This window comes from Salminus brasiliensis, chromosome 22 (genome assembly GCF_030463535.1).
Source record: "Salminus brasiliensis chromosome 22, fSalBra1.hap2, whole genome shotgun sequence".
Classification (NCBI taxonomy): domain Eukaryota; kingdom Metazoa; phylum Chordata; class Actinopteri; order Characiformes; family Bryconidae; genus Salminus; species Salminus brasiliensis.
This window is the reverse complement of record NC_132899.1, coordinates 32085314-32105720: the sequence shown is the minus strand read 5'-3', so window position 1 is coordinate 32105720 and position 20407 is coordinate 32085314. Positions and strand designations below refer to the sequence as shown.

General features: G+C 46.1%; 1 protein-coding gene across 1 annotated transcript in view; it reads right to left on the bottom strand.

Annotated features, from left to right (window-relative positions):
- Nucleotides 1-20407, bottom strand: part of raraa (retinoic acid receptor, alpha a) — a 137930-nt gene that overhangs the window by 71033 nt on the left and 46490 nt on the right. Inside the window, 1 exon segment of the mRNA XM_072667860.1 lies at nucleotides 17840-17919. The gene's annotated coding sequence lies outside the window, so the exon portion shown is untranslated.

The following is a 20407-nucleotide window of genomic DNA, read 5'->3' as shown; positions in this document are numbered from 1 at the left end:
AGAAAAACAAAGCCACAGTGAAGAGATTGGTCATGAAGATTAGAACAGAACACGCCTGAATAGACCACAGAGGCTACACACCCTTTACCCTTTACCCATGCACACACACACCACTCTCGTCTTATCGCACATGTGGTTTGACTTTTCATGCAACCTTTTCCCTCCAAACGTTTTGACAAATTAACATTTTAAAGCTGTATTAAACTCCCACAAATCCTCTTTCAAAAAACCTTAACATTCCTAAACATTAAACAACACACACTGACCTTTAACTCAGATTCCGAAATTCCGAAATTCCTCAAATTGTTTAACTTCCCTAGATTCTCAAATATTACAAATTCACTGCCTTCCAAAACATCCCCAAAATGTCCCCACTAAATGTCCCCAGATTCCTAATTAGTATCCACAGTCCCAAAAACTGTCCCCGTGTTCCCAAACAATATACTCCCAATTTACAAACTCTAAAAAAATCTGCAAAACATTGCCAGATTCTGACATTTTCAACATACCAATAATCTAAATTGTCATTAAAAGTCCCAAAAATATAACAAAATGTATATTAAGGAAAATATAAAACATTCCAAATGCTAATAAATGTCCAAAAAAGCTCAACTATTTAACAACATAGCTTAAACTTCTTAAAATTCTTAATAATAAATTTACATTTTTAGTAAATGTCCCCATGGTTCCCAAACATTTAACTAAATGTCCAAAAAAAATGTAAGAAAATATTAAATATTCCAAATGATAATAAATGTCCAGAAATTCCAATATTGTACCAACATTTTTAACAGCACTACCATCAAAAAATAATCTTAAACAAGATGAAAGTCTTAAGAAAATATCCCTAAAACACCCAAATCTTAAAGTAAATGTCCCCCAAATGTCCCCAAATATCTAATACCATACTGTAGAATGTCCCCTTTCTTATTAAACAAATGAACATAAAAATAAATCAATAATAAAATCTTAAACTACAATAAATTTGATGTTTTTAGCTTCTGAAATCACAAACATGAGCTCTAAATGACCCCACCCCCACCCCCACCCATATCACAACAACAGCGTCCCTCGCTTCCCTACGATGACTGTCCTATGATAAACTCATCTGCCCCGCCCCCTCCCCTGTCACCACGGTGATTGCAGCTCTCTGATTAAAATCAATCAATCAAAGGAAGAGGGCATTAACCACCATCACCGGTCCCTCCCTTCATAGCCACAGGGTCCCACACCCACACAACGTCCTGACCTTCTACTACCAACACCAAATGTACTGACGTCCCGTACTGCGAGGTCTACAAACACAACACACACACACACACACACACACACATCACACACACCAGACCAGCTGTACAGCTCTTCACCTAAAGCAGCTCAGGTTAGTGTCCCACAGCATGAAGAACCACAGCAGGGACAAGGACGCCCTCACTGACTCTGCCCCTGCCCCTGACCTCTGACCTACTCAACCTAGACAATGAGAGCATTTTTAAACCCTCCCTACAGGCTGAGAAAGGTCAAATCCTCGGTCACCGCTGTCTGTGGTTCAATATGGAGCTCAATCCCGCAATAAAACTCATGCTAAAGCAGGGGGAGCTAAGCTAATACTAATTCGTCAGGCTAGATTAGCGGGATCTTTGCGGCTCGGGCCCCTGGGCAGGAGACTAAGGCCTGGTTGAATCCAGGCCGATTCTGTTGAGAAACTCAGCCAAAAGCACCAGAGGAACGAGGATACCAGCGCCCTCCTCCTGCAGATATGACCCTCCACTATTGTAGTCATTGTATCCTCATGGTCACTCTTTTACAACAAACACCAGCTACCTTTTACACTGTGGGAACATTTAATGGCAAATGGACCAAAAGCGATGCTTCAAAATCATATGTACTTACATCTAATGGGAGATTCTATCCATTTTCAAATATTCTGTATTAATAATAATGGTTCCAATTTGGCGTGAAGCGCTCCCCAGTACGAATCGTTCACAGTGGTGGTGAATGGAACCAGACGTCTCAAGAGTTTAACGCCTCACAGAAAACCCCCCTGTCAGAAATTTCTTACACCACAGTTATAAATACACTGTTATATTGCAGTACAATAGGTTTGAGATATTTTTATTAAAACAAAACCAATAATGAAGCAATAGTGGAAGGATATACTGTATGAGGGGTGTTGTCCTATACAGTATATATATATATAGTCCTCAAACTCCTGTATTTTCAGATTTCTAATTTGCAAAAACACATGAAATATTCATCAGTTAATAAACCACTCGGGATAGCTGTGTTTACATCTCAACAACTACATTCTGCAGAACCTTTGAGGGACTTTGTTAGACTTCCCCTTTAAACACTGCTGTAAAATGACCAGAGGCATGAGGCTCTTGTCACAACATAATGATATATAACACCAGACACTTTCTGTTGAGTCAAACACGCATTATGGCGATTTCCTACTCAAGCCTTTGCAAATGAGACGTCAGTGTGACGGACAGGCCAGAGAAAGTACTAATGTATTATAGTGGCCACAGGAGAAAAAGGAAAGACCTTTAGATGAGATGCCCTGGAATATAAACGTGTGTGTGGAGGTGTTTTTACATTAATAAATGAAATATATATATCCCATATATAACATAATACTACTACATTTACATATGAAATCATATATATATATACATATGTGAGAAAAGACCATGCTCAGTCCAGGAACGTCCCACCAAGTTAGCTGTTTCCAAGATGCGACCAGCTTAAGTCCGACATGCTAATATCTTGCCTTTCTAGACATAAGTCAAATCACGTACAGCTGACTGGTGTGCTCACTTATTTATCCATGCAGCAAACCCCATCACATGGCATCTTGGACGTCCCAGGCCGAGTTCATTCCAAAACCACAGGGTGGTCATAATGTTCTGATATGACTGTGACAGCGGGCGAAGAGTGGTAGCATCTCGGAAACCATTAACTCTGATTGTATTCCAGAGCTGCCGTAGTGAAGCTGTACCGAGAACGCTTTTCTCATACACTGAGCACCTCCCAATAGCTGAACAGTGGTGCCCTACTGGCCACTGATGCCAGAAGGGAGTGGTACAGAGCAATCTACATGCCACTGTGGAGCAGCTAACCTCTATACTGACCATCTATATGGCTATAGTCCATGCCATGACGTCTTGCTAGTATCATGTAATTATGGTTTTCCCCACTGTTAGGTAGGTGGTCATCATATTCTGATATGACCGTGTATATATATTTCAGTACTTGGTTGTGTATCGTGTGTATTGTGTGTGTCCCTGTCTTCGGGCCTGTCTCAGGATGAGTGTTCTGTCCCTGCATGCACCCACGATGCAAAGCTTTTTTACACACCCTCTTACTGCATGAGCGGCCAGAACATTGCGTGCTCTATCTCTCCGCCGATCTCTAGTTCTCTCCTGTCCAAACATCTCTCCATCTCCCCGTTCTACTCCAAATTTCTGGATCTGTCTCATTCCTCTTTTCTTGTGGGGTTATTATTTTTTCATCTGTGATATTTTTGGAAGGGGTCCGGGTACGCTGATGAATGAAGCAACAAAGGAAATGAATCTGACGGCACAGATATAGAGATGAAGAGAGAGAGAGAGAGTGAGAGAGATGGGTATGCTATTAGGATGAGCTTCTGAAATTCAGCTTGATTTCGTCGCGGACCTCCTCTGGGAGACTCCACATGGACTATTCTGCTACCCCCCCCCACACACAGCTCCACCCACTGATTAGCACCCACGCCTGTTCCTCATATTTTACTTGACAGCCTGCTGTGTGCAGTCTTTTGTTTGTAAGGTTCCTTATTCTCGCAAATTCCAGGCCTTGCCAGGAACGTGGGCTAGGTGGTGTCCAGGTGGGAATGGGCCCCATCATTACGATCCACTCTAACCTCACATGTGAGGTATGACCCAGATGGGGTCCATGCGTACCTTCTACAGGTCCCATCACTGACCCTGGTGGGATCCTGGTGGGCATATCTGGGTTTATACTCCCAAATGAAAGAAAATAATGTCATTTAAACCACTGCAACCGTCACTGCCCACATGCTTCTATGCGTCCTGTACGCTGGCATGGATCTTAAGCCAAGCCATCCACTAGAGGGCAGTTCAGAGACAAATGTTTGAACCAACAGCAAATTAGTAGCAGCCCATACGGCCAACCCATATGGCAGTGGCCGTGTGTTGCTATTGGCTACACTGCCCCCCGATTTTCAGTGGAACTGCTCTGTTCCGTCCATATCCGTAGGATTTTAGAGAACGTGCCCAAATATGGACAAATGGTCTCTTTGGACACTGGTATATTGCCCATAGCCTTGATCAATTCATGGAAGTACTGACCCTGGCAGTCTCACTTACCTCTCATAAGAGACCAAGGAAACTGACTGGCTGCTGGCTACATCAGACACTTGCGTGCAAGGGGCAGAGTCATCCAATCTTATCAGGGCAAAGACCCTTGTGTGAGACCCTGGTGTGTCCACGCCGGCCTATCAAACCAGGGCATACTGTTCAGACTGTCCCTCGCCTCCACTGTGATCCAGGTGCCCAGGTAGGAATCGCTCTTTGGGCATTGGTCTGGACTCCAATGCCCCTCCCTACGTGGCTAGTGGTATTTATGCGTCGTTCTGAGGTCTGCTTCTTCATGCAGAGTAGTGATGAACACCAACACGTCTCTGCCAGACAGGGGTGTGTTGTACCAGCACAGGAATGCAAACAGCTTGTGGCCGGCGTGGATAACTTCGCAAGTTTCCATCTGGGCCCCCTTGTCTTTTTGCCCGTGCCAGAACCAGACATGTTAACTCATCTTAAAGATTTTTCATAGTAAACACACAGAACTGCCTCGAGATCAGACTCAACTTTCCACCTGCTGGAGCATTCTCCAAGGAAACGAAACCATAAGAACCACTGAGGACCAAAGTTGGCCTGCTAAATAGAGACGTCCATGGAACAGAACAGAAACCCAGGAAGAGATATCCTACACCACAAATATTTTTGAAGATGTGGAAGAATTGCAGTGCAAGGATGAACATCTAGACAGCTCTGGGCTTACGATGACATAGCAGGAACAGAATGGTATTACAGCTGAGCAGGGATATTGGCCTGGGTTCCATTGAAGAGATTATCTCCTGCATGAAGGCAGCAGTGATGAGACCTAGTCCTCACTGAACCACAATCACAGCCCCATTTTCTTCAGATCACCACCACAACAGACCTTCACAGGAACGTTTAAGGAACTCACACAGATCAAGGGACCAAACCTTTGGCTTCTCTATTCAGCAGCTCTGGCATTCAGGATGTCAGCTTCTGCTTCTGTGTAGAATCTACACTGTAGCCTACGTGTAGATGCGTTCCCTACGGCATACCTTAGGCTTTAGTCTGACGGGCACCTCCCCCAGAATAGTGACTACGTATCAAGGCAATGCAGACCGCAACAACTGAAATGAGATGAAGCAAAAGAGATGTCAGCCAACCAAGCAAACTCTGAGAAAATTTCCAGAGGACTACCCTCCCTGTCCACATCGACTGCACTACTGTGTTCTTCTGACCAGACCAAGTCTTCATAGACAGTAGATGCAGATCCTGGACCTACTGGAGCACAAATGGTCCAGTTCTCCCACACTTCACCATCAAATTTTCATCCAAAAGGACCAGCAACTAAAAAAGGGAAATGGTCTCTATGATCAGACATTAGAAATCTGAGGACCTCCCAGTTTGTGGATCTACCACAAAACAACCAGAGCTTGCAAGCAACAACCCTGAATTAGATGCAGTACAAGAGATGTCCTTCACAAAGCAGTTCCAGGACAAACCAGGCTTCGGGCTTCAAGCTGCCAACTGCATGAACTCTGAGAAGTCCAGAGGCGTACGCTTCCTGACCCACATTCACTGCACTTTTGTCTTCTTCTGACCAGACCAACCCTCTACAGGCAGTAGATGGAGAGCCTGGACCTGGACATTCTCCTGTTCCCCACAAATTTCCATCCAAGATGTCCAGCAACCTACCAAAGAAAACCTAGAGCTTGAGGACCTAATATGGAAGGACAAGAAGATGCAGATCTTCAGATGACCTTCAAGAAACAGAGGTCTTCAAATCTGGACCTTGAGTCCAGTTTCCAGTTACAGATACAGTTAATGTCAAGGGTCAGATCGGAAGACCACCATTTACGCAAATCAGAAGTGACCCATATCCAGATCCACACTCTTGCACTACTCTCAAAGGCCCTGCAAGGTCACACAAGCTTATGCTCTCTCATGGGTTCATTGGAAGTTATTGGAAGCTTGTTCTAGCACTGTGTGCTTTCTTGGCCACTGGGCCCCAGGTAAGGAGTTGCCTAATCCTTCTCAGGAGCCCAAAACCATCATTGCATTACTATTGCCATACCTAGTGAAGAGAGTGGTAAGCGTGATGCTTGCTTGACCACTCAAGAATCATCTTTATGCTATGATGCTTTTGGAAAACCCAGTACTGAAAGGTCGGGTCATGGAATCCCGTTGCGCTCTCTCGAACTCCTGGACTCCGAACTGCTTTGTCTCTGGGGATCGACCTCACAATCGCCTGACAAGAGGACCTACAACTTTGGCAGTTGCCTAATCCCTCCCTGGAGCCCAAAACCATCATAGTGTTAAGAACTTCAGATCTTCTTAAGCTGTGGAGAGAGTGTTCAGTGTGATGCTCGCTCGACCATTTAGGAATCTTGAATCTTCAGGAAACCCAGCCCTGGTCAGTTGGGACTGGGAAACGTATCTCCGTAGGCCTGTATCTGTCCACAGGGTGCGTCCTAAACTTTACAGTGAACAGAAATGAAGAGCGAAAGGAAGTGGCGGGAAGAAGGGACGGAGGCGCCGACAAACATTATTATTATTTATAATAATAATGTTTTTATAATTATTATTTTTTCATCTGTGATATTTTTGGAAGGGGTCCGGGTACGCTGATGAATGAAGCAACAAAGGAAATGAATCTGACGGCACAGATATAGAGATGAAGAGAGAGAGAGAGAGTGAGAGAGATGGGTATGCTATTAGGATGAGCTTCTGAAATTCAGCTTGATTTCGTCGCGGACCTCCTCTGGGAGACTCCACATGGACTATTCTGCTACCCCCCCCACACACAGCTCCACCCACTGATTAGCACCCACGCCTGTTCCTCATATTTTACTTGACAGCCTGCTGTGTGCAGTCTTTTGTTTGTAAGGTTCCTTATTCTCGCAAATTCCAGGCCTTGCCAGGAACGTGGGCTAGGTGGTGTCCAGGTGGGAATGGGCTCTGAGTGGGTTTGGGCCCCATCATTACAATCCACTCCAACCTCACATGTGAGGTATGACCCAGATGGGGTCCATGCGTACCTTCTACAGGTCCCATCACTGACCCTGTTGGGATCCTGGTGGGCATATCTGGGTTTATACTCCCAAATGAAAGAAAATAATGTCATTTAAACCACTGCAACCGTCACTGCCCACATGCTTCTATGCGTCCTGTACGCTGGCATGGATCTTAAGCCAAGCCATCCACTAGAGGGCAGTTCAGAGACAAATGTTTGAACCAACAGCAAATTAGTAGCAGCCCATACGGCCAACCCATATGGCAGTGGCCGTGTGTTGCTATTGGCTACACTGCCCCCCGATTTTCAGTGGAACTGCTCTGTTCCGTCCATATCCGTAGGATTTTAGAGAACGTGCCCAAATATGGACAAATGGTCTCTTTGGACACTGGTATATTGCCCATAGCCTTGATCAATTCATGGAAGTACTGACCCTGGCAGTCTCACTTACCTCTCATAAGAGACCAAGGAAACTGACTGGCTGCTGGCTACATCAGACACTTGCGTGCAAGGGGCAGAGTCATCCAATCTTATCAGGGCAAAGACCCTTGTGTGAGACCCTGGTGTGTCCACGCCGGCCTATCAAACCAGGGCATACTGTTCAGACTGTCCCTCGCCTCCACTGTGATCCAGGTGCCCAGGTAGGAATCGCTCTTTGGGCATTGGTCTGGACTCCAATGCCCCTCCCTACGTGGCTAGTGGTATTTATGCGTCGTTCTGAGGTCTGCTTCTTCATGCAGAGTAGTGATGAACACCAACACGTCTCTGCCAGACAGGGGTGTGTTGTACCAGCACAGGAATGCAAACAGCTTGTGGCCGGCGTGGATAACTTCGCAAGTTTCCATCTGGGCCCCCTTGTCTTTTTGCCCGTGCCAGAACCAGACATGTTAACTCATCTTAAAGATTTTTCATAGTAAACACACAGAACTGCCTCGAGATCAGACTCAACTTTCCACCTGCTGGAGCATTCTCCAAGGAAACGAAACCATAAGAACCACTGAGGACCAAAGTTGGCCTGCTAAATAGAGACGTCCATGGAACAGAACAGAAACCCAGGAAGAGATATCCTACACCACAAATATTTTTGAAGATGTGGAAGAATTGCAGTGCAAGGATGAACATCTAGACAGCTCTGGGCTTACGATGACATAGCAGGAACAGAATGGTATTACAGCTGAGCAGGGATATTGGCCTGGGTTCCATTGAAGAGATTATCTCCTGCATGAAGGCAGCAGTGATGAGACCTAGTCCTCACTGAACCACAATCACAGCCCCATTTTCTTCAGATCACCACCACAACAGACCTTCACAGGAACGTTTAAGGAACTCACACAGATCAAGGGACCAAACCTTTGGCTTCTCTATTCAGCAGCTCTGGCATTCAGGATGTCAGCTTCTGCTTCTGTGTAGAATCTACACTGTAGCCTACGTGTAGATGCGTTCCCTACGGCATACCTTAGGCTTTAGTCTGACGGGCACCTCCCCCAGAATAGTGACTACGTATCAAGGCAATGCAGACCGCAACAACTGAAATGAGATGAAGCAAAAGAGATGTCAGCCAACCAAGCAAACTCTGAGAAAATTTCCAGAGGACTACCCTCCCTGTCCACATCGACTGCACTACTGTGTTCTTCTGACCAGACCAAGTCTTCATAGACAGTAGATGCAGATCCTGGACCTACTGGAGCACAAATGGTCCAGTTCTCCCACACTTCACCATCAAATTTTCATCCAAAAGGACCAGCAACTAAAAAAGGGAAATGGTCTCTATGATCAGACATTAGAAATCTGAGGACCTCCCAGTTTGTGGATCTACCACAAAACAACCAGAGCTTGCAAGCAACAACCCTGAATTAGATGCAGTACAAGAGATGTCCTTCACAAAGCAGTTCCAGGACAAACCAGGCTTCGGGCTTCAAGCTGCCAACTGCATGAACTCTGAGAAGTCCAGAGGTGTACGCTTCCTGACCCACATTCACTGCACTTTTGTCTTCTTCTGACCAGACCAACCCTCTACAGGCAGTAGATGGAGAGCCTGGACCTGGACATTCTCCTGTTCCCCACAAATTTCCATCCAAGATGTCCAGCAACCTACCAAAGAAAACCTAGAGCTTGAGGACCTAATATGGAAGGACAAGAAGATGCAGATCTTCAGATGACCTTCAAGAAACAGAGGTCTTCAAATCTGGACCTTGAGTCCAGTTTCCAGTTACAGATACAGTTAATGTCAAGGGTCAGATCGGAAGACCACCATTTACGCAAATCAGAAGTGACCCATATCCAGATCCACACTCTTGCACTACTCTCAAAGGCCCTGCAAGGTCACACAAGCTTATGCTCTCTCATGGGTTCATTGGAAGTTATTGGAAGCTTGTTCTAGCACTGTGTGCTTTCTTGGCCACTGGGCCCCAGGTAAGGAGTTGCCTAATCCTTCTCAGGAGCCCAAAACCATCATTGCATTACTATTGCCATACCTAGTGAAGAGAGTGGTAAGCGTGATGCTTGCTTGACCACTCAAGAATCATCTTTATGCTATGATGCTTTTGGAAAACCCAGTACTGAAAGGTCGGGTCATGGAATCCCGTTGCGCTCTCTCGAACTCCTGGACTCCGAACTGCTTTGTCTCTGGGGATCGACCTCACAATCGCCTGACAAGAGGACCTACAACTTTGGCAGTTGCCTAATCCCTCCCTGGAGCCCAAAACCATCATAGTGTTAAGAACTTCAGATCTTCTTAAGCTGTGGAGAGAGTGTTCAGTGTGATGCTCGCTCGACCATTTAGGAATCTTGAATCTTCAGGAAACCCAGCCCTGGTCAGTTGGGACTGGGAAACGTATCTCCGTAGGCCTGTATCTGTCCACAGGGTGCGTCCTAAACTTTACAGTGAACAGAAATGAAGAGCGAAAGGAAGTGGCGGGAAGAAGGGACGGAGGCGCCGACAAACAGCGAGCGAGAAAGTAGACGGAGAGGTGGAAAAACCCGAAGGGAATGAGCCGGAGCGCGGAGCGGCGGGATGGAGATAAAGGAGGGCGATGGAGAGAGCCTTTATTGCCTCTAACTGTATTTCCCTGTGCCTCCTCTATTGTGTTGCGCTGGTGTTGGAGATGCAAATGGTCTTTTCTCCTCCACCCCCGCAAACAATATTGCGATTTCCACCAGCGCCATCCATTCTGCCGAGGGGGGGGTGGGGGGTGCGGCGACGGAGGGAAGGAAAGATGGATGGAAGTCTGAACTTTAATCAGGAGGGAGCCCGGAGCGATGAAGCACCTCCTTTTTTTCCTCTGTGGATGGATACAGGTTAATCATTCACACATGCACACATACACACACTCCGATATATATATATATATATATATATACGCCATGGTCACATGACCATAACAGATACTGTGGCGACAATCCATCTCTTTCCCATCAGCCTTTTGTGGAATACTATCACCTCCCACGCTTTCCCAAACACACACACACACACACACACACACACACCCAGAGCAGATGATAAGAAGAAACAGACCAAAGCAATCATCACCTTTCTGAGCCATTAGCACAGCAAAGCGCACAGCAGTCCAAGACTGGCTCCATCGCTCTCTCTCTCTCTCTCTCTCTCTCCGAAAACACACACTCGATCCAAAAAGAACACACACGCTATCTAGGATGCCGTACGATAGACCAAACAAAATCTGCTAGGCATAAAATGTCCCCAAAAATCATTCAATACAGTGGCATGCAAAAGTCTGGGCACCCCTGGTTTAACCGTTCTGCCACTGTGAATAGTTGAGGGAGTGGAAGATGAACCGATCTCGAGAAGGCTGCTGCCCGTGCCACTGGCTGCAACGCAAACCTGAAGCATGAGCAATCGACCGCCCCCTACCACCATTGCTTGAGTGGGGGTCTGCCGGCGTAAGTTTGGTAAGTTTGAGGACTGGGGGGTTTTGAGTGTGGCTCTGCCGGCGGTAGTGAAGGAAAACACTGGTTAATAAAGCCAATAAGTGAACATTACTGATGTTAATGAGCCTATACTTTTTGAAGGCTCCTACTCAATGATCTACTCAATCTCGACAGCTTGATCCTACTGTCCTTTTGACACCAAGGGGAACCTCACACATCCTCCCAGCATATTACATCACGCCAAACTGCATTTTTCATTACCTACCAGCCCAACTAAAAACACACTGGCATATCAATATATCATCCAGAAGCTCTAAGACCTCTAAGTCCCAGCCATGTGCTCCACCTCAACCAGACCATGCTCTGGACTCTCTGGAGCTTCTGGATGAGCCCCAGGCAAAACACCCGAAATAACAAATCACACACTGACACATTTCCCAGCTGAACAACGTTTGTGGGCCAATCGCACAACTCGCCTGAGCCCAGCTGACCAATAGCAGCGGCTGCCAAGCCAAATCTGGCGAACGGACAGCGCTTCATTTGCAGCGTGGTGTGGGCGACACGCTGGACGGATGCTTATAGCAATTGTTGTGGCTCATCTGTTTACACCCCTGTCTCGAAATACCTCTTGACGGGTGGGTGCGACGAGGCGAGGGGTGCGTGCGAACGTGTGAGTGTGCGAGGAGATGAACAGAACATCTCGCCAACAGCTCGCCGCAGGTCACTGATTCAGCCGGCGCTGCGGACATAGCCATGTTAGCATGAAGCCATGGTTAGCATGGAGCCAAAGATTGGCACTTTCTCCCCACATGACTCCAGTGCAATGCTGGCCGACGCATCAGAGTGTCAGCCTTCACCCTCCCAGTGTCGGGAGCGTTGCATGTGATAGGGGGAGAACGTGTATGGGTTGGGTAATTGGCGAGTCAGTTCCAGTTCAGTTCTAAGACCCTGCCGGTGTTGGCTCCTCTGAAAGAGCACATTGCCTTTGGGCTTTCCCCCCACCCACGGGCACGGGCTTCCAATTCAATCTAATCACATTCATCAATGAAAAACACAGCCTGATCAAAGCTTCGGGGATTTTTCAAGGCGTTGCTGGCTCTGTTCCTTGACCATCAAACTGCCAGACTGCCAAACTGCCACTGAGGGCCTGGAGAAGAGCTGGTTATTGTACGTTTATATTAGATACACTGATTATCTACAAAAACTACGTTGGACTAGCTTGAGATTGAAGGGATTCCAAAGAAACATCAGCACCCTTCTGCTGGGTCCAGTAAAAGACCTCGCTGTGAAGCTTGAGCTCACTGGAAGATTCGGTTTCCAATGGAGCTTGCATTATCGTGACATTGTGGCCTTTGCAAATCCCATACAGCAGAAGGCTGCAGTATGCAAATGAGACCTCCAACCAATCACGATGTCCCTTATAGTGCAGTGTGTGCATCCTGACCAATGTTTAAAGGTTTGTAGACTGGTAGCTACAGGGGGCCCGGCGAAACCTTAGCCTCTCACTTGAAAATCAGGCCCCATGAACCCCAAAGGTTCTTGTAGCATCATGACTTTATTTCCACCTTGAAAAGGCCACCAAAGATCTTACTGGATCCTCACCAATTATTGGTGGTAGCTACAACATATGGACAAAAGTATTGGGACACCTCCACTATTCCACCTATAGGAGCTTTTCTGACCTCACATTTTAAACCCATAGGCTTTATTAATATGGAGTCTGCCCCCCTTTGCTCTAAGCTCTACCAGCAGCAGCAGCAGGTCTGGAGCTCTGCTGCAGTTATTGAGTCAGCAGAGCTCAGGACTCGGCCCTGACCCTGCTCTGTAACTTTACGTGGTCTGACAGACACTCGGTGGACACTGAGCTGCTCTCTGTGAGCTGTTCCTCCTAAACTCTTCCACTGTTCAATAATAATACCACTCACAGCTGATGGAGGAAGATCTAGAAGGGAGGAAATTTCACCAGCTGACTTGTTGTTGTTGGTGCAGCGGTGTCTCCTATTACATACAGAACCACGCTGGAGTTCAGTGAGCTCTTCAGAACCTCCCAATGTGTGGAAAGGCAGACTGCATGACTAGTGGCTTGACGTCATACACCTGTGGCAATGGGATTAAAAAGGTGATTAAAAGGTGTGTCCCAATACTTTTGTCTTTTTAAGCGCTAACTTGCCAGAGATTTCTGCAGATCTAGGAACTTAACTAAGCTGGGCTAGCTGCTATCATAGGCAATGACTTACCTAGCTAACAAGTTACATAAGTGATAAAGTTAATGGTGGTAAAAAAATATCAAGGATGGCAACAAACCTGTAACCATCATCCATCCACATCACACATCGACTTACTAAAAGGTAAGACTGGAATGCTGGCATGCTGTTGGCTGTTAGCGATCCAACGTTGCAGAACGCTAACAAAAACATGTGGTAAACGTGAGGTCAGCAATCTCGTGTTTTGTTTTTCCGGTTGCGGGACACACACTGAAGCAGGCTGGTTGGCTGGGTGGTGGTTGTTATTCTCACTATAGCGATACCTCTGGGATACAAAGCTTCATATCTCTCTCCGACCTGAAGCCAACCAGCCCCTGATATCAAGTGTCTTCTGTGGAATCCTGAGAGCTAAAACAGACCGAGAGCAAGCGAGGACAAGGATCTCTCTCTCTCACACACACACACACAGGGCTTCAGACATGAGACCATCTGTCCACTTTCGAACCAATAAGTCCTGATGAGTCCAAAACTCACCCACCCATGTGAGGGGGATAAAGAGAGCTGACGGTAGTGCCATAGAAACTAAGACCACACATTTGACCCTCTTCTATACTTTATAACACGTACATTAAGCCGCAGCAACATCTGGAGGATTCCACCATTTCTCTCTAGGGAGGCCAATGAGGTGCTTGTTCAGTCTCTCCTGGCTGGTCTTCTCCAAAGTGCCACCAGTGGCCTTCAGCTCAGCTCGTCCCCAACCTTCCTAAGTGCAGCCAAGTCTCTCCTTTGCACCATTCCCTTCGCTGGCTTTCATAAGTCGCCCATCAGATTGGAAACCTCAATGCTTACAAATAAAGCCAAACATGGACCAGGCCCTTCCTACCCTGGTGGTCACGGTCAAGACCTGACATCTGCATCTCCTTCCTTCAAGCCCACCGTGCTTCAAGATTTATGGAAGACAAGCATCAAGACTTGTCCTGGAGCCCAAGTGGTGGAACGAACTTTCCTCAGTGTCTTTAAACACCCATCCCCTTCCAAAGCATTTAACTAAGCACTTATCTTAAACTTGTTAAACGTGTGTGTATGGATTATAAAAGCTTGCGTGTTTCAGAGGGTAGTACCTTCAGGCTCTTGCAGATGGCATCACAAGAGAATGCCCAGGCTATAAATACCGGTGTGTGATGGGACTCAGACATTGAGAATAGTGCAGTATAGTGCAGTGACTGTCTCACTGGATGTGTGGAAAATGGGTTGCAAAGCAGATGGTAATGATTGGTTAAAAGGAGTGACTGCATTTGGGCGTGGCCAAAGGCCATAGTGTGAAGGAAGTAGCTGAATCGGCAGTGTATGGAAGCTTACGGTCATACGGGTCTACCAGCAGTGGCAAAAATTCTGAATTCTGGCTGATAGAAGGAACTGATGGCGAGGTCCTTCACCACCAATTTGCAGACCATCAACATAAGTAACAGAGTGGCACGCAAGAGGATGTTGCTCACTTCTGCTCAAGAATGACGAGAATGGTGTGTAGGCTGGGATTTCTGCCACTGCTGGTAGACCCGTATGACCGTAAGCTTCCATACACCTCCAGATTCAGCTCCTTCCTTCACACTATGGTCTGTGGCCACGCCCCAAATGCAATCATTCCTTTTTTACCACCATGTGCTTTGCATGTTTTAGAGGAGACATGTTAAGTCCTTACCCTCCCAGATGACGGGAGCGGTGCTAGTGCTAGGGGGAGCTACACATGGGTGGGTTGATTGGCAGGACCAAATTGGGAGAAAAATGTAAAAACAATAAAAATATACAGACAGGCGCAGGGCTTGCCCTCTAAGAAATATGGACGGGGTTCAGACGGCCACAAGGCCTCGCCTCCAGTCCTGCTTTGCGCATGCTGTGGCTCAGATTTTCCTCCACTGTGCTAGCGCAAACAAGATGGCAGCTTCCATTTCAGCCTTGTGACCTGTACTGAATTACAGTTTTCCATGGTGGAAAATTTCCAAAGACTCTGGTAAACACTCCTTCCCACCAGCGTGCTCCTATTGCTCCTCGTTTTGGTCTATTTGTACAAAACCAAATATCTTGAGAACTTTAATACTGGCCCACAATGAGCACAATGTATACTAGGTCACTGTGATAATACCCAAAGCCAGACCTTTCAGTCACTGTCATCACCAAAGAACTAGTCCTGACTGCACCATCCCTGACACGGCTGTAGCTCAGAGCAGAGAGCATCCGCATTCTGAAGGAAAGCAGAAATCTTGGGAATCTTGGGGAGCCGCTGCCTCGCTCACATTTGCACAAAACTTTCATTAGCGTGTGCGGCGGGGGCGCGGGAGTGGCCCTATCTGCTCCATTAGCGCCTCCAACCATAAATCAGCCAAATCTCTCCTCCGGGGGCGATGGGCTAATGACACCACGAACGCTAATGCTAGCGCTGCGGGGCCCACCATTATGGGCGCGGAACAGAAAACACCCCGGGGCTCCCGGCTTGATTTCTTTAGAGCTTCAGACACCTTCTCCGTCGGACAGATTCTTTGAATTCTGCTAATTTCTTTGTTAGAAGACGGATTTATTTATTTATTTATTTTTTCTCGCTTATTGTGTTGTTAGGTCATTTGTTAACCTCCTGTCACCCAGCCTGCACCTCTCAGACAGTGCCTTCACACTGCAGATTAGAGATGTCACATTAGTATGGATGGGTATGGATTTTGGAGTGCATATTGGCAGAAAATGCTGGATAGGATCTAGGAGAATTAATCTGATCTGATAGCATCATGCCCATATAAGGAAACCCAGTCTATGCAGTCTTTCTCTAAGGAAAAAAATATAGAGCTTTCTGGCTAACTCTTACTTTAGCCTGTTGATGAAACTACCTCCACCATGTTTGGAGGCTGTACTGTAGCCTGGCTAGCTTTCACTGTGAGCTGTTGATGAAACTACCTCCACCATGTTTGGAGGCTGTACTGTAGCCTGGCTAGCTCTCACTGTGAGCTGTTGATGAAACTACCTCCACCATGTTTGGAGGCCGTACTTTAGCCTGGCTAGCTCTCACTGTGAGTTGTTGATGATGAAACTACCTCCACCTTGTTTGGAGGCTGGCTAGCTTTTACTGTGAGCTGTTGATGAAACTACCTCCACCATGTTTGGAGGCTGTACTTTAGCCTGGCTAGCTCTTACTGTGAGTTGTTGATGATGAAACTACCTCCACCATGTTTGGAGGCTGTACTTTAGCCTGGCTAGCTCTCACTGTGAGCTGTTGATGATGAAACTACCTCCACCATGTTTGGAGGCTGTACTTTAGCCTGGCTAGCTCTCACTGTGAGCTGTTAATAAAACTACCTCCACCATGTTTGGAGGCTGTACTTTAGCCTGGCTAGCTCTCACTGTGAGTTGTTGATGATGAAACTACCTCCACCATGTTTGGAGGCTGTACTTTAGCCTGGCTAGCTCTCACTGTGAGTTGTTGATGATGAAACTACCTCCACCATGTTTGGAAGCTGTACTTTAGCCTGGCTAGCTCTCACTGTGAGTTGTTGATGATGAAACTACCTCCACCATGTTTGGAGGCTGTACTTTAGCCTGGCTAGCTCTCACTGTGAGTTGTTGATGATGAAACTACCTCCACCATGTTTGGAAGCTGTACTTTAGCCTGGCTAGCTCTCACTGTGAGTTGTTGATGAAACTACCACCACCATGTTTGGAGGCTATAGTTCAGTTATAGTTATATAGGAGACCACAGAAAAACACAGAAGAGAAATACGCATCTGATTGCTGTCGAAATTGGTAGGTAATGTTGCTATGGGAACCAGTTTACTCACATAAAAAGACCATATGACATATGACCCCATATTATACTATGCCCACTCGCCCACACTGTATTTACTCCATCACTAATAACTCCTTTTCTCAGACTCCTAGCACAGGCCGAGTGTGTGTGTGTGTGTGTGTGTGTGTGTGTTGCAGTCTCTGTGGATTTGGGAGAGGAAGCAGGAAAGATAACATAAGCTGTTTCACTCCAAACACACGCCTCACTCAAACATCACGACCCCAGCCAGTGTGTGTGTGTGTGTGTGTGTGTGTGTGTGTGTGTGTGTGTGTGTGTGTGTGTGTTATGTCACATCCTCAGTCCAGGCCAGCTGGAGTAAGGAGTGTGTTTTTGCGTGTTTCTCGGAGAAAGGGCGGCTGGTGGCACAGAGCAGAACGCATGGATTTCCACCAAGAACAACTGATGAGTTCCAAAACTAATGAACCAATAACCCCCCCAACACACACACACACACACACACACACACACTACTATCAGAGCATCTAATTGTCGTGTCTCCTTAACATGGTGCATTTAGTGTAAATGCCCACTTTATTAGAACCCCCCCTACACAGTGTGTGTGTGTGTGTGTGTGTGTGTGTGTGTGACATACCTGTTTGAGTAACCCAACAATCTGATTCGGATTCCGGTACTGATTCTGTGTGTGTCCGAGTGTGTGTACGCTGACCTCCACTGAGAGAGAGAGAGAGAGAGAGAGAGAGAGAGAGAGGTCAGCTCACAGTGAGACAGATCATGTGATCAGGGCATTTTCACTATAACTGAATGCACGTTTCCCAGCGTGAAAGCTTTCAGGTGTTTAGTGAATTTAATAATATTCAAAAACATAAACAAATGAGATCATATCAGAATAAATCTGCATATATTTGCATGTTTAAATTGGTCTAAATTCTGGCGTCTAAATGACTAATGTTTGGTAGCAGGCAGCGTGAGCCGCCCAGCATTCTGTGAACAGCAGCACCTCAGCAGTGTTCAGTGAAGAGCGAGTGTGCGGTGAGTCTGTGGTCAGGCCGCAAACCATGTCACCTCAGCCTCAGCCAGCTTGAGTCAGTCGGTCAGTCTGTTACTCGGTCAGTTTCTCAGTCAGTCAGTTTCTCAGTCAGTCAGTCTGTTACTCGGTCAGTTTCTCAGTCAGTCAGTTTCTCAGTCAGTCAGTCTGTTACTCGGTCAGTTGCTCAGTCAGTCAGTCAGTCTGTTACTCCGTCAGTTTTTCAGTCAGTTACTTAGTCAGTCAGTCAGTTACTTGGTCAGTGAGTTTCTCAGTTGGTCAGTCATTTTCTCAGTCGGTCAGTCAGTTTCTCTGTCAGTTTCTAGGTCAGACAGACTTTTACTAAGTCAATAAGTCAGTCTGTTAGTCAACTATTTAGTCAGTTAGTTTCTCAGTCAGTTATTCAGTCAGTCAGTCTGTTACTCAATCAGTCAATTAGTCAGTCTGCCCGTTATTTAGTCAATTAATCAAAGTTATTACTCAATCAGTCAGTTATTCAGTCAGTCAATCAGTTATTCAGTCAGTCAGTCAGTTATTCAGTCAGTCAGTCAGTTATTCAGTCAGTCAATCGGTTATTCAGTCAGTCAGTTATTCAGTCAGTCAGTTATTCTGCCAGTTATTCAGTCAGTTATTTAGCCAGTCAATCGGTTATTCAGTCAGTCAGTCAGGTATTCAGTAAGTTATTTAGCCAGTCAATCGGTTATTCAGTCAGTCAGTCAGTTATTCTGTCAGTTATTCAGTCAGTCAGTTATTCAGTCAGTTATTCAGTCAGTCAGTTATTCTGTCAGTCAGTCAGTTATTCTGTCAGTTATTCAGTCAGTCAGTTATTCAGTCTGTCAGTCAGTTATTCTGTCAGTCAGTCATTCTGTCAGTCAGTCAGTTATTCTGTCAGTTTGTCAGTCAGTCAGTTATTCTGTCAGTCAGTCAGTTATTGTCAGTCAGTCAGTTATTCTGTCAGTTTGTCAGTCAGTCAGTTATTCAGTCAGTCAGTTATTCAGTCTGTCAGTCAGTTATTCAGTCAGTCAGTCAGTTTGTCAGTCAGTCAGTTTGTCAGTCAGTCAGTTATTCTGTCAGTTATTCAGTCAGTCAGTTATTCAGTCTGTCAGTCAGTTATTCAGTCAGTCAGTTATTCTGTCAGTCAGTCATTCTGTCAGTTTGTCAGTCAGTCAGTTATTTTGTCAGTTTGTCAGTCAGTTATTCTGTCAGTCAGTCAGTTATTCTGTCAGTTTGTCAGTCAGTCAGTTATTCTGTCAGTTTGTCAGTCAGTCAGTTATTCAGTCAGTCAGTTATTCAGTCAGTCAGTCAGTTATTCAGTCTGTCAGTCAGTTATTCTGTCAGTCAGTTATTCAGTCAGTCAGTTATTCAGTCAGTCAGTCAGTTATTCAGTCTGTCAGTCAGTTATTCTGTCAGTCAGTCAGTTATTCAGTCAGTCAGTTATTCAGTCTGTCAGTCAGTTATTCAGTCAGTCAGTCAGTCAGTTTGTCAGTCAGTCAGTTATTCAGTCAGTCAGTTATTCAGTCTGTCAGTCAGTTATTCAGTCAGTCAGTCAGTCTGTCAGTCAGTTTGTCAGGTCAAACAGTGAAAGGCTCTTTTAGGGCTATTGATTTTGGCTGGATTACATGAACATCCACACACCTGATCTGGACGTGTGACTGGTCAGACTGCTCACATCATATTCTGATTACACACCTGGTTAAAGTAAAGGGCTTATTAGCATATTGCTGTCTGTGGTGTCACTACTGAGTATTGGGATGGAGTTTACAGCTTCTTAAAGACTTACACACACACACACACACACACACACACACACTCATACACTCTTTGTTCAGCATGTCTGGCTCTCACACACACACATCATTATGGATATCATTATCCAGCTGAGCCCCATCTCTGTATCTGACTACAAAGAGACGCGACTCTTCATCACACACTCACACACTCACACACACTCACTCACTCACTCACACACTCACACACACACTCACACACACTCACTCACTCACTCACACACTCACACACACTCACTCACTCACACACACACACACACACACACACACAGTGTGTCTCAGACACAATGGACATTAGTAGTTCAGGGAGGAGAAATGAAAAATGGAACTTGGTCCTGTTTTTCTCCCCCACCTCTCTCTCCCCACCTCTCTCTCTCACCCCCCTCAC